At 34.9% G+C, this 16,343-nt stretch overlaps 1 protein-coding gene across 1 annotated transcript in view; it reads right to left on the bottom strand.

Moving 5' to 3' along the window:
- The window catches only part of LOC108739521, a 250,548-nt gene that overhangs the window by 118,039 nt on the left and 116,166 nt on the right, over nucleotides 1-16,343 (bottom strand). The window lies entirely within an intron of this gene.

Raw genomic sequence — 16,343 nt, 5'->3', positions numbered from 1 at the left:
TTACTCGCGTTGATGTCCCAAATACGTAATAAAGATCATCAACGACATTAAACTATTTTTTATCCCTCAGGAACACTATTCTTTTTATGGATAAAACGTGCCCTATGTCCTTTTCTGTACCCCCGGCAATGTGTGTACAAAATTTCATGATAGGTTTTACCCTCGGCTTGGCTCACGTTGATCTCTTAAATACGTCAAAGATCATCGACGACCACGTAAAATTAATTTTTCTATCCCCCGGGAACAGTATTTTCTTTTTTTTTTTCTTAATATAAGGTAGGCTGTACCACGAACAATGATCGGTTAGTAGTTAACCAAGTAGCAAGCAAACATTACATTAGCATTCATAATATTAATTAGAATGGGTAATGGGGCGGCCTTTTTTTACGGTGCCCAGGGCGACACTAAGGGAAAATCAGGCCCTGATAAAAGGGCACCATTACCTTTTTAGAAATACGCGGTGGCACACAATCAGCCTTCTTCAGAAATACGTGGTTGGAAAAATATATTAAACGTTCACCACGTTCGCTGGTGCGACATGAAAAGAAAAATTCAGGTAAGGAAATGCGTAATTTCTATGTTCGGTGACTACGTATATTTCTTAAGGATGTTTGGGAGGTATGTCAAAATGCTACGAGACAAATAAAAATTTGGAAGAATGTTTCTCATTCAATTCTAAAACTTCTGCAAAAATTACAAATCGATTCACTAAACCGTTAAAAAGTTATTGAAATTTTAAAAAANATTCAATTTTGTTGGTTTTTACAAATATTATATGTAAGTGGTTTAGGTATAATTTTAGGGTATCGAACTTTGCAGATAACAATATCTTTAAGATACTTTATCTTCAAGTACTTAAATAATATTAGAAACCAGTTGGTTGGCACCTTCACCCCTCCCTCTATCAGGGTGGAGATTATGTTATAAATAGGCTGACACACTCATAATGAGACATCAAAAAAGAACAATTAAGACAACAACAAACAACAATTAGTAGCATCAGTGTATCAAGTTCAGGGTCTTCAATATATGTACATACATTTGTAGTAATAACTGTATATTTGTAAATAAATTTTCTAAGTGCAGTTATTCGTGTTATTCACAAGTGAGGTAAATTATTTGCACTTACAATCCTTCCAAAAAATTCGTGTGCTCCCTCATAGGAGAAAGAAGTGGCGCGGCAGCGCAAAATAAACAAAACACCGTATACTTTTTTTTAGTATAGATAGTATTTATTTACCTCATGATATGTTGGAAAACCTAATTAATCACGAATTTCTAATTTTATGTACTCTTGTCTCCGATTGTTCCTCCCAAACATCTTTAATATCAATCCTAATACTGGCAACTTAACGTGTAGAATATACCACTGTGTAGCGGCATATTACACAGGTATAATAAAGACGGGACGGTAGTATTTTGTCGGCTTGGGGCCGGCTGCCTGTTACCCGTTTTTTGTTCGACAAAAGGTGAATCGGCCTCAACTTTTGTAAAACGATTTGGTTGCTGTTAAAAAAGCGCCCGGTGAATCGATTAAGCCTGAATAAGATGGGCTTATAATGTGAATTTGATTCGGTGGGATCATGTTTCGCAATAAATCTACTTTCGGATAATTCTTGTACCTGCTTGCCACAATAAAGGGTGCGCTTTGCCGTTTATGGATCGTATGAATTTCAATTTGGACCAGAACGCGTGCGTGATGGGATTATATTCAATGTAAACATCTTCCTAAAATCTAATTTGAGTAATACGGTTTTGCAGGAATATACCTACTATCGACCAACGTACTTCCTTTCCTAAGCGAAGAAGGAATTTAAAGTTGATATGACAAAACATGGGTACTAAATAATCTACTTCCGAAACTATTACCATTCTAGTTAGAAATTCCACTTTTCAAGGATTTTCGTTAATAACTAAATAAATGCGAATGTCAGTTTGTTTGCTACGATTGCACGCCTTAACTAGTCAATCGATTATCATGAAATTTTGTGCATACATTGCCAGGGGTACAGAAAAATACATAGGGTAGGTACGTACCTTTTATCCGTAAAAAAATACTGTTCCCGAGGGATACGAAAATTAGTTTTATGTGGTCGCTGAAGATTTTTTACACATGTTTAGAAGATCAATGAAAGCGAAGTCTGGTTACCTATAAATGATAGCAATTAGGAAACGTCTATTTCTTTGTTTTGTTACAAAACATGAGATGAATTATGCTGAATTTGTACCTATAACATTATCCCGAGACAGCTGAAAGTGTGTGAAAAGTGATTGTAACAATGGATTGGAAATATGAGATTAGATTTCTGTTTCAAAACTACACGCAAAAATTGTTCTAAAGGTCTACACGTCCTTTAATGGGACTTGGTGCTTGTCCCAGGGTCAGCGAAAGGGAATGGAAGTACACGCATATCAGAGCAAAGTATTATTTATTAATAATATTTCGATACTAATTGTGTATCCAAAGGCTGTGTCCGAATCTTTTGGGGAAAATGAATCCGTTATCCGTATGCGTATCTGGACTCTTTGTATACTTCCATGGATATACTTCTTGCGACATTCCCCGTGTCACAGCAGGAGAGGGAAAATGACACAAAATTGACTACTCACAAATGTCATAGCTGATTGAGATTAAGATTGAGCTTGAGCGTGTCTAGTAGAGGATGTCATTGCCATGGTTGATAGTGCAAAGTGCAAAAATACGTTACACCCACGAAATCTCAGCTTTGCGAAGACGATCGTACCTTCCACTTACATTTATATGCTAATACTGAAGTATATGTATAGTTGGGACGTTTAAAATTGCCATAGTCCGCAATAAAACTGTCGCATTTAATTTCCTGTCAACGTACTAACTAGACTAGAGCGGTTGCTCACAACAGACATTGTAGGGAATATCGTAAACATAGAAGAGAGATGTCAGGTAGGAATTGCAGCGGACATGCTAATAAAAGAAAAGGAATAATCTTACACCAATTAATATGTAACATGAAGAGATGCAAACAAGCGGAACTTATGAATGTTGCCAGCATCGGACTTTAAAGGAAGTTCAACATTCTCAGGAATTTAGGAAAGCAAAAACGCTTGCTTAAAGATATAATTCCAACCACGCAGTTATAAAGCCGACCCTGATCTTTTGCGTACCTAACCAACCTATAACTGCTACGCCTTTTATTATTATTCGGTTATCACTTCTCACTTTGTCTATTTTACTCAAGAAGTATTTCCTAACTTAACAAGGATGTGCTTAAAACGCAGCAAATGAATACAGTTCCGAGTGGAAACAAGAAAGAAGATCTCACAGAATTTATTGCGGACTTTGCCAATTTTAATTGTCTCAACTACAGTTACCTATATTAAAGGAAATATTCAATTGTCAAGTAAAAAGTATCAGTATCCAAAAAAAGTATTTGGATACAATTATTTACGATACATTCTGCAACTAAAAGCATCTGTATTTCATATCCGGTATTCTCCGCCAGAGATAAAAATGTTCAGTCACTCCGAGTCTCTGAAAGAGAGACTCGAGTCTCCGTCTTTCATCGAGTCTCTCTGGTGTCGCTGAGAGAGACTGTCAAAAAAGCTGTTTAGCGTCTCTGAACGAGAGACTCGAGTCGCTCATAGAGAGATCCTCATTTCGTATCCAGTCTCTGAACGAGAGACTCCATTCTCTTAATTTTTCAGTTTTATTCATTTGGCCTCTTCGAGAGACTCGAATCTCTGAATTAACAATTTTGTCGTTCGAGTCTCTCATACAGAGACTGTGAGAGATCCATAAAAACACCTAGGCAATAACTGAGAGACTGTGAAAGACTGTGAGAGGCGCTCTCAGAGACGCTGAAAGACTCTGAGAGATTGGAGAGAGACTGAAAATTTTCGTCTAGGGCGAGCACTATTATTGGTACCCATATTTGATATATCTCAAGAATTCACGATTTTACCCAACACATGGAAATATTTTGAAAAAGGTTTACTTCTACTGCTGAAAATAAAAAAAAAGTGGAAGGGGGGGACTTCTCTATCTCACAACATAATAATAATCTTTGTTTAATTATGTTGCTGTTTTTGTAGTTAGTTAACTGTAAGTGCATACATATTTATTAATTTTAGCTAATCATTTAAGAATAAAACTTCGAAATACATAAGATCCAGCTTAACTTTTCATTTTACCTTATAATTTTACTTTCATGCGAAATTATTACGCATACAAAGATTTTATTAATACACTTTTATAAAAGCCGTCAAAAGCAATAACAATAACTTTTACGGAGCTAATTCCCCAACAGCGGATTAGGGCAAACAAAAAATAAAAAATCCAAACGGGAACAGGTATTGTACATGAAGAGGACGACATCAATTAACATTTGATGTATGGTTTCGTGTGGACTTTTGATCGACTAGCATTAAAATCAAATAATCCGCTTTTAATCTCGCCGTGCCATTAAAAAGATCTAATGGTGCGAGGCGCGTTGAAAAGGCACCGCGACGCTAAAACGTTACGTGTTTCATTCCCGTGAAGCGATGGACGCTCTCACAAATAACGAGGTGCACATGCAGACCAATATTAAATGCATCAAAAGGACGAAATGAATGAATTTATATTCGTAACACATCATGCAAAGTCCTGCAAAAAGAGTATTACGATCCTCCCCCGGGTGCGTTCGAAATTTCTCCAACATGAAATTTAGACCGAGTGAACGTGGTGGGGGTGGAATTCAAATTACGTACATTTGTATGTATCTAAGTAACGACATTATCTACGTGATTTTTGAACGTTATGAATATGAAAAGGACAAAGGGCAGTAAGCGTCCTGGATGACCCCATTAACTATTTCCATCACGTTTTGTCCATATTACTACTTATACGTATACGTAGGTACCTAAAGTAAAACCTTTGTACCTTTGCGAGATATAAATAGCACATTGTGCAAATGCAAATTATTTATAAATGTATTATATCTCTCCCCGCTAAGTAATTTAAATAATTTTGAGTATATTTTGAAGTTCTCTGATGTAGCGTACTGAAAATAGTCCATTCTAAAAAACGTTTTTGAAGTGAAATTTCTTTACGCACGGTAGGGTAAGTTCATTTCATGCGAGTTGATATGTAACGAAATCATGCAACGCATATGTATGCTTAGATATTTAAAACTACGCCACGGATTTTAATGCGATTTTTTTTAATAGATAGAGCAATTGAAGAGGAAGGTTTGTATGTATAATACATGCATAATATAGTAGAGAAACACTGATAATTTTAGAGGTTTGTAATGTGATATCGTAAATAAACACATTTTTTGCGCTTACATTGCAAACGCTGGCTGAACCGTACGAGATAGATCAAAATAATGTGGTATATCTCTTAGGGATAACCCACAATAACCATTTTTTATCCTTTACTTTTTACGAGAAATAATGGCTTATTTACAAAGCGATTTTAACCAATACAGAATTAATTCTTATCCAATTAAGTACTTTTAAATACATTGTGCATTTAATATAGATCAATATGGCCCTTTACTTTAAATGAATATTTTCGAAGATATTACAGACTTAAAATGCAAGGACAGCGGTTGCGGCGGTACCGGCCGGTTTGTATTGTCTAATGACAAAAAAGCTAAGATTGTTGTGTATAAAGACATTCTACAATATATTTACTATCAACATTGCACCCGTGCGAAGCTTAGTGTACAAATAATACCATTAAACCAATTCCGTAACCCCTATCCCGGTATGTTTGTGTGTTTGAAGAAGTTTCACTTCAGTAGCGTGTTGTGTAATTACACGTAGTATTTCGTTTTTAGTTGCTTCAAGTTCATTTACTATTATAAAGCCAGAATTTTGTCGTTTCGACTTCAACTACGTCAGCTACAAGTAAACTAAATGCATTTCGTGTATGTTTACATAGACCAAAGGTATTTTAAGGATAAAAAATACACCTGTTTTAGTCTCGCAATACTTAGTGTATTGTATTCGCCGTTCATCAGTTTTATTTTAATATTTTTCCTAACTTGATGACAGTTGTTACGATAGAGAATCAATCTCATTGCTGTTTTTAATCGCAAGAAATCGCTGTTGTTCGAAAATAGGGAAATAAAAAATTATGTCTTGTTGTTTAAATGGAGCCACCTATTTAATGAATTATAGGAAAAAAATTGTGCAATACATGCAGGAAGCAATTAGGTACAAAAGGTATTCGGCAGTCAGTTTTAATGATGACTAATACTTTCCGTTTTTTTGCCGGACTTTGTTGTTCATGTAAACTTGCAATTGAAGTTAAAGGTTGCTATGGAAGCGTCGCTTTTCGTCGCGTACTTGTTTTTTTATCTCGAAATATCGAGTAGGTAAATTGAATGTACAAATGTTTTCGTTAGTTCTATAATTGTTATTGTCGCGCGCTTCGCGGCGCGAAGTTTGTATTTGACGGTGAAAAATTGTGCAGGCTCAGACCTTTAATTAAAAATTCCTTTCCCCGTCCGTCCGCTCGACCATTCGGTCGTCCTCGCTTAATCTGTTTAATTTAACGACTCGTTCATTCTGAATAAATTCTTTTCACCGCGTCCGCCGCCGCGATCGCGATCGGGAAGGATAAATCACGTCGGCCGCGATATCCCATCGTCAATAAAACCAATATCGCATCACCCTTTTCAACCATCTCACTAAAAACTGATTACGAATTCCACCTCCCGGTGGTGCCACCTAATCCGTCTTTCCACTCCGAGACAAACAGACCTCATAAATTAGAATGTTAATTGTTTATCTTTCCACTTATCTAACTCTGTTGAATATTCTAACAGAAAGCAAGTAAGTAAATTTGGTTTTCCGACTCGGACTTTTTTGTCAATTTAAATCCAATATAAATAACGAAAAACAGTCCACGAAGATAGAGGAGAATTCGAGGAAGAAGCGATTAAAAATTTAAAAATTAATGTCAGCTTTTTGAAGCTACAACTTCCTATTTAATGTCACTCTGAGTGAAAGTGAATTAAACAAAATTTTAAGGGTATTAAATAAAATAATAAAGTATGACAGAAGGACAGTTAAGCGTTCGTAATGTACATGTGCATAGAATGGTGCAGTTTATGGTTCTTCCCAAAAGCCAAAGAGATATCACGATAAAAAGGCTTTTTTCGTTCAAAAATTATAATCAATAACCTATGATCATAAGATACTACTATGTACTTGATTTATAATTCCCATTTCCCATTTAGTATAGGTACTTTTCTGTATATGTATATAGATATTTCTCTAATTCATTCGTTTCTCAAACGAATGTCGCTTTAGATTGTATTAATTTTTTTATTGTATGCTCTCCTATTAAATGTAAGAATGTAGATACACGTCTTTGAGTTTTCTTTTACATAAACTAATATCAACTGCGGTATGGAAGGTCGTCTGAAGCTAACCCTACAGTTATTTATAATCTAACTTCTTGTTATTCCGAACCCACGTTAATTTGTACTTCGTTCGATGTGTTTATTAACAAATAATTAACATACAGTTGTTGCAAGCCAACGCCTTTATGCATGGACAAAACGAATTCTACGAATAAGAAATACACATCTGTTTCAGTCTGGCTATAGTGCAGAGCCGGGCAAACTTTTACTTCGTAGGAGCCGCTATTTGAGTTTAGTTTGAGTCACTCCATACCCTTCAATGAGGACGAGAGAGTAAGCAGTAATGACCCATATTGCTTTCTTTTTTTCTTCTCCTTTCCACTCCCAAATCGAGCCCCTTCATCCCGTAGACGAGCGAAGCCTCTCTCGCAATTTAAATAATACCTACGAAAATTTTCGTTACTACGTTCGCAAAACTATTGGGTTTGGCTATGGAAGAGGGGACTCACCTACGAAATGGAAGGGATAAGAAAAGGAAAGAATTATCTCACTAGAACTCGCAGGATCAATGAGGCGCTCCTTGGCTATTCCTGAGGAGCTCTCGGGAGTCAAAAGAGCAGAGTTTGCCCGGCTCTGCTATAGTGCATGTATATGCCCTGTACTATCTATATCATCATCATCATCATCATCAGGTCGTCAGTCCTAAGACTGGTTGGACACGCACCTCCACTCTTTCTTACCTTGCGCTATCTATATCTATATACATTGTACTAATATATTATACACCAGGTATTAAGAACACAATCGGGAATTATAATGACACCGGTAAAATAAAGCTCATCAAGTCATGATCGGACTTACAAAAGCTTCTAACCTCTTTTTTCCGCTATGCCCACCTTTAGCAATCTTACGCGAATATACTTAGGGGTTGTTCATAAAATACTTTCGCAAATAAGGGGGAGGAAGGAGTATTGCTTCGCGTGACGAGATATGACAATGGGGGAGGGTGTCTTAGGAAATATGACATTCGCCGTTCATCAGTTTTATTTTAATATTTTTCTTAACTAGATGACAGTTCTTACGAAGGAAAATCAACGTCTTTGCTGTTTTTAATCACAAGAAATCGCTGATGGGGGAGGTGGACTAGTTTTTGTGGCGTAATATTTGTTAAGGGGGGCTGCTGAAAGTGTAACTTAGTGTGACGAAGAGGGAGGAAGGGGCACAAAAAGATGAAATTCTGAGTGGCGATCCCTAAGAAATCAGGATCAGAGATTGCATTTCTAATTCAGTGTTAAGTATTTGCCAAATTCAATTCTTGATTTTAAGGAGAGGCTAGTAGCTAAAATTTATGGAGGGGAGGCTTGTAAAGAACCTAATCTTCCATCAGTACTGAAGGAGTGACATTGTCCTCTTTTCCTTGTAGTTTCTTATGTGCATACACTCACAAACGCAAAAGGATTATGCGTATATTGTAAAATGGAAATAGGGGCTGCTGTCTATCTATTTTGAAATTAGTTATATTTTTTTTTCTGTTCTTTGTTGTTTAAATATATGGTATGAGTAATATTATGCATAATTTGTTGCTTATTTTTATATAAAGCTGTTTTTGTAATAGACCATGATTTTGATAGCCCTATACCGAAATGTTAATTTAAATCCCAAAAAAAATATACATTCGTTCCCTGCTTCCAAGGCTTTCTTCAACGACATCCCACAAGCCACAAGCATATAGGTAGAATGAAAGAATTATTTTACCCCTTGTTAGTATGTTAGGTATGGTATCTTTTGCACTTAAAGGACTAATTTTAAATACAATTTCCATAAGTAAAACGCTTTCGTTTCTTTCTTCCTTATTCAGTATTCTCTTGTGGGACTCAATCAAACTGATATTTTTGGTTTTCAACAACGCTTTTTAAGTGTTGTTGTTTTACTAAAATGTTTCTAAAAATAAAAAAAAATTCATTTCATGTTAAGATTCTTTACAATTTAGTGGCATTGTAGTGATACATCTTTGAGCTAACGTAATGACTATTTAGATTTAATTTAAAAACAGGTCAATTAGCGTCAAATTATCGCATCCCCTAATTAGTATCTACTTACATATACCTACAATGTCACGTGTCTTATAGGAGCAAAATACACATTAGAAACACATTACTAGCAGTATGACTAAAACTAGATAATCTGGCAACATTATAGAATCCTTGATGAACCCTTTCAGGAAGTTAATGTAGGTACCTGTGTACGTTTACCTACTTTTATGTCTACATTTGGGTAACTCACAAACATTTTACAGTCGTATACGTTATTACATTAGTCAAACTAATGTTGAAGACATTTCGTAATTGTTAATGACTCTAATACTTATTACATACATTTTCTGTTCTATATTATTTAGTTGTTCGGATAACCGGCGGTCCAATTATCATCATTATTGTAATCGATTTATTATGTTTAGTTATTAGACGAAATTATTAATTATTATTGTACACAGTTTGTCTTGTTCCAAATGCATACATGGGCGCAGACGTACAATTAATGAGTTGTTACAACATGCAAGTGTACACAAGCCCCCAATGTAGATATATATTTAATATAGGTACATACAGCAATTCCAACTTGTTCCTGAGGCTTCTGAATAATAGGATGTTAATCTACAGTGGTGTTGACTGTCAAAGGAAGGTACGTTACCTGTCTGCGATCTTGAATAGCTTTTTAATTGCTACTTGAAAACATGTTGCATATAAAAATTGAAATATTAATAATAAAATAAGCCTTTTCTCAAAATAGAAGATTACATTATTTTCAGTCATGTAATAGGGGTTACTTAAATTAAAATTTTGATTTTAATCCTACATATATAAAAGGTTGATACCATTATTTATGGAATTTCTTAGTCATAAAAGATAAACACAATAATCGACAGTGAAATGCAAGTAATTCTGTTCGAATTAAAGAAAGTTCAAGTTAAGGAAGATTTATGCTTGAGTACCTACCGTCAAACTTTTTAATTTATACATCGAAGACGCGATCAACATCATTAAAGACAGTGCAGCTGTAGGTATAGATATAGAAGGACAAAAGATTAGTAGATGATATAGCAGTATTAACATCTAGCAAGGAGGAGTTAGAGATAGCTTTATATAAAATGGAAGCGGTATTGACAAAACAGTATTGTATGAAAATAAATAAAAGTAAAACAAAAATACTGGTATGCAAGGGAAAAAAAAGTAAGGAAAGAGCAAGTGTAAAGATAGGAGACGAAGAATTAGAAGACGTGGCCGATTTTACGTATCTAGGAAGTCAGATAAGTCAAGACGGAAGGAGTAGTAGGGATATAAAGCAGAGGATAGCGCAGGGTCGAGTCGCCTTCAATAAAAGAAGTCATTTCTATGTCCGCGAACGGTTAATTTAGAAATTCGAAAAAGATTGTTAAATGGGTATGTTTGAAGCACGGCACTGTACGGGTGCGAAACATGGACAGTGGGCGAGGCAGAAAAGAAAAGGTTAGAAGCGTGCGAAATATGGTGTTACCGGCGAACGATGAGGGTACAGTGGATAGAGAAGGTTAGAAATGAAGAGGTATTAGAAAGAGTAAGAGAACAGAGGACTCTATGGAAGTCAATAAAAAATAGGTGAGATATGTTGGTAGGACACCTTCTCAGGCATGAAGGTCTAGTCAGAGACATATTAGAGGCAGAAACAGGAGTTAGGAGGAGTAGATTACTGTTCACAAATAATTAAGGATATGGGCTGTTCTAATTTTGGGGAAATGCGAAGATTAGCTCAGGATAGGAAAGAGTGGAGGTACGTGTCCAACCAGTCTTAGGATCGACGACCTTATGATGATAATACCGTTAAACACTTTAATTTTCGTTTCGAAGACATCTCTCTTACGTCTCTAAGTACGTCTGGGAGTACACTTCCAGGGGCAGCAGTCACTACGGAAGATTTTTTTGTAATCTACTTACCGTGTAGATAAGAGAATATACACTTGGCGTTTTTCTTTTGTTGTAGTGGTCTTGGATTAAGGATAAGAGCAAAATCGTGAAAGAGAAATCGCTTAGATGGGTTATAAATATGGAGATGGACGATTCGTATCGTTGTGTATGTGTATTTTCTGTATACATATATATTATTTATGTATGTATGTGTGCGCTTATTCTAGAGCGCGGCTTTTTACAAAGATTAGGTAAGAGAAAAGGTCGATGTGACGCTAAAGGCCGCGCAATCTCTCATGATTTATATACGCGAGCGCAGCACGACACAATTTAATCTCCCATTGATTATCATCTACGTGATTGAACGAAATTTCATAGAATGGCACCAATCAGCGTTCACCTTTTGACAAAGACGTTACGAAATTAAAAAACCTGCTTTTGTGCCTAATCATGCACATATCGAAATTATCTCGGTTAACTTATGACGAATAAAGAGTACGTATAAGAGTACATAAACAATTACGTCTCTTCTACTTTTTATAACAGATTGTAAAATTACAATATGTCTTTTGTTTGCAGCTTTACTTGGCGATGTTTTTGCCAATGTATGGACGGAAACCGGTCACTTCAATACTAATAGATACAAATTGAAAAGTACAGAAGTTTATGTTTAATCCCCAAAAAAGGAATACTTGATTCGCTTCTGGAAGAAGCCATCAAATTAAGAGAAGCTTGTAGTGCCATTAGGTACATACATAGGAGGCGGGCCGGCCTTGTCGAATTCATATTGTATATGTATTTGAAAATATTGAGCCGATTGTTGTTCTATTGCTTCCAAAAATGTGCTTCGCTTTACCTCTAGGGTTCGAGCTACATGTAAACTTCAAAAGTGACAATTTTTAAGAGGTAAAAGTCAAAGGTTCATGTCATTCTAAATTACCTCTATTTATATCTTATTATTCATTATAGAATTTAATCTGTCAGTACCGCCTGTAGCAGTTAATTATTTATTACTGTTAAAGATTAATTTCTGCTTTTCGTGGAACACCTATGTAGATACATAAAATATATTTCCCGAAACTTTCCAAGGTTCCTGTTGGTGTCAATCTTCCAGACAAAGACTCTTCAACATTGTCATTGGAAAGATAGTTCAATAAACTTATCGCTCTCAGTTTCATTCTTTCTTTATTTGCGTTCGATAAAAGATCTAACAAAGTCTTGGTATCTTCCTATTGAAAACACTCACACATGAAATGTTGAATCAAAGATATAGTTATGTAAATACATTTATGACAAACTTTTACAGATATAAGAAGAGATACGTGCATTCCCGGGCGCGTATGTAAATACTTGAAATATTTTACAGTCTCAAAGATAAGTCCATGTAAATATCTATGAATACGATTTGTACAATAATTTACAATATTTATTTGCGTAGGTACATATTTTACTTGGGTAATAAATTACATCTATGAAAGGAAAAAAATCAATTTTGTATATGAGTAATAATGTTCTCATAAGAAATAGGCGAGATAGGTTGGTAGTTAGAGACATATTGGAAGCAGAAACAGAAATTAAGAGGGGTAGAGGTAGGTAGACCTAGATTAGATTAATGTTCGTAAATAGTTAAGATGTAGGATATCCTAGTTTTAAGGAAATGGGAAAATTAGCTCAGGATTAGATAAGAGTGGAAGTACGTGCCTAACCAGTCATAAGACTGATGACCTTCTGAAGATGGTGACTGAAGGAAAACCAAACGGGTAATATATTTCCTTTAAATAAATCTTTACAAACTTAATTTTTCATAAATAAAAATGCAGTCAAAACCTGCTACAGCGACATCACTTAGAATGCCGGTTAAATAACAGCTAAATGTAAAGGTCCTGTCTTGTTTTTATACTGTCGCCTCAATGAGAAGATATCACTTAGAGTATGACACTGTTTCTATAGTGACATATTGTTTGTAATGGCAGTTTTTATCTTATTTATCAAAAAAATGCATTAGCTACAACCATCAACAGTCAATTGTTTTAAGTTTGTATTCCGTAAAAAAAGTAAATAATTAAAGATAGTACTAGGAAGCAACACAATTTCATGCAATTTGTAATCAAACCGAACTTTTACGAATTTACTAACTTTTGGTCTAAACAGTCTAAATTCATCAACTGTTGAATTCTTGGTACTCTATAGAAAAGCAAATGATTTCAAAATGGTTTGTTACTGCTAAAGTTCGAGTTACAAAACAATTTTATTATAGCAAACGTTTTCCTACAAAAGATTGTCATTGTAATATATCTTATTTCTGTTAATCCAAAAAGTGTCAGAGGAGAAATCTATCGATTATATTAAGATGTGGCACCCACGACTCCGAATTCAATTTCTTACTATAATAAGTGGTAATTTTAACATAAGTTCATATCGTTGCGGACTTTTTTAGAGGCCTTTGTAAGCCTTTTTACAACTAAAAGAATTTTTGAAATCGAATGAGTAGTTTTGGAGATCACTTCTTATATTCTAACTTTAATTAAAAGCATTTTGGCCTTATCATTCTTTGCTGCAAGGTAAATGCATAGTTTTTCTTATTTAGTTTTCATCTAGCGAAAAGTTAACTTCAGGGCGTTTGTCAAGTGTTTAAATTTGCCTCTCGTTCTGTATTTTCCTGGTTCGAAATAGAAAGTCGTTGACAAAGCAATGTTTATCTTCGATTTCAAAATTGTGTGTGTGTATTTGTGTAAGTCCTTCCTTCTCTAGGATTAGGACGGTCGGTTGTTGAAACATCGCATCGGACGTTAGCTGTCCCAAGTGCGTTGTCCACGTCCCAGGGTTGAACCGTGGCATGCCAACGTCCGTCGTCGGCCAGCTGTTACATCTTCACCCTCATGAAAACTTAATTTCGTTAGATAGGTATGTACGCATACTACCTGAAACTGCTGTTGCTGCTGCTGTTGTTTCGTGTCCATGTTATAAAGATATTACGTCAAATTGGAAGATTAAGGTGCGTGTTTCCCGTCAAACAACCCCAAAATGGCCCCTTCACAAACACTGTTTACATATGCTAATTTCTCTTTATGGTCGAGACCAGTCACCTTTCACTCCTTGTTTTTGATACGTCCCTGTAATTTACGTTCCAAGAATAATTTTTAAACGGTAATGGCTCTTTGGATCACGCCATCACGTCACCACAATTATGGCGGTGCCCGTTTATGAATTCGAAATAATCGTTTAGGAAAAAGAGTGGGGTTAATTACGGCCATGTTGGTATAAGAATTAATGGTTAGACTATAATTAGGTAGGCTATTAAATGAGTATTTATTTTATCTGATAGTTACATCTAATAGTAACATTAAGAGAACAATAGCAACTAGAAACCGCATGTAAGGTAATAACAAAGAAAAGTGGCATTTCGAAGATGATAATCTAAGTACAGAATACAATACAAAATATTAGTTTTAAAACCTTAATTTATTATTTCTGTTAACCATTGTTACCCTATTTAATCGGTTTGAAATTAGAGTCGCAATTTAGGCGAAACATTGACTGCTGTTTTTTTAATAAATAAATTAATTACTTTTAACCCCCCTTGTGGCTTTGATTTATTTTTGCTTATTTTATTATTTGTAAAATTTAGTTAATTTAATGGGGTCAATCATATCAAAAAATGAAAGACCATTAAAACTGTACAGGGTATCCGCCGAGGTATTCGAAACTATGACTAATTTTAAGTAAAAAAATGTTCAAATTTCCGTCATGGAAATATCTGGGTTTGAAGCTGAAGTAACATACTATAGGGCTTAGGGAAAAATGTGGTTTATTTTAATGAATGCCTAATAACAGTGCAATTATTAAATCTGTTCAATCAGGGAAATGAGTGCATATGTAAAAGGAACCTAGTCGCTCTGATTAAGTTGTTTAAGTAGTAGAGTCAGTTTACTTACAATTAGAGAAAGGTACTTACATAATGCGTACGGACTGCCCTAATGGACGTAACTGATAGAAATTATTTACTAGAGAAAACTAGAACCACACAACCAACTTTAATAATAGTGTGCTACTGGATTTACATCTGAGGGTAAACGAACAGCCTAAATATTCGTTTGTGCTCATTGGTTACGGTGTACCTTTTTCTAAGTGAACGGACTAAAACCGTTCTCCAAACATGCCTGGTACATTTCGCTGTTCAATTTTCTCAACTTATTAAAGATTATTTATTATTCCAGTCCATACATTTACGGGAACTCTTCTCTGAACTTAGTGTCACTAATTAATTTTAATAAATCAAAATATAATTAAACAACTGATACAGATAGCACTCAAATTTAAATTTTATTTCAGCGAGCTATCCATTATGCAAAAATAATTCGCTTCTTTTAATTATCGGCAAGCTTTTAAACAGCTGCATAAAATTTAAGCCTTTATTTAAATTTGTGAAATACGCTTTTAAACCTTCAAAAATATCAAACGGTAATTTGCACCAGTTATTGCGAATTTATATTTGCATCGTTTTTAGCAATTATTGCTGTTCAAGTGGACTTCACACTTCACAGCAATTTGAAACATTAATTAATGTTTAAAAGTTAGTACGTAATTGGTAGGTGCTAATGTATCGATATGTCGAAGACGATAAATATGTTGTTAAAACTATTCATACAACTACAACTTCTGTCCCGCTCATTATCACCTATTATCTAGTCATTGATATCGATCTGATAAATGAGAATCAAAAGTGGTTAACTTAATTAAATTGAAACTCACAATTACCTATGCGGTTTTATTACAAAAAGGTCGACGTAGCTATATGTCTGCGGGCGTCATCATACAGTTTAACGTTGGTCAACTTACTTCGTTCTTTATTACATTTTAACCACTCACCCCCGAGATTCAGACACATTAATCATAAAAACTGCAGTTACAAAGATTAGCTCTTGTTGCCTTTGCTACCCTTTTCTAGGAAATAACTAAAAAACTCAGTGGTGTGAAAATCGTAAAATATAGATATTTAAACTAGAAAAAATTGTAGATCGGATTTCAATCTTCTATCAGACACATTTTCATTTGTAGCTAGTAG

Source organism: Agrilus planipennis, unplaced genomic scaffold (assembly GCF_000699045.2).
Source record: "Agrilus planipennis isolate EAB-ADULT unplaced genomic scaffold, Apla_2.0 scaffold34, whole genome shotgun sequence".
NCBI classification, from domain to species: Eukaryota; Metazoa; Arthropoda; class Insecta; order Coleoptera; family Buprestidae; genus Agrilus; species Agrilus planipennis.
The sequence above is the reverse complement of the archived record's forward strand: the minus strand, read 5'-3'. Positions and strand labels throughout refer to the sequence as shown.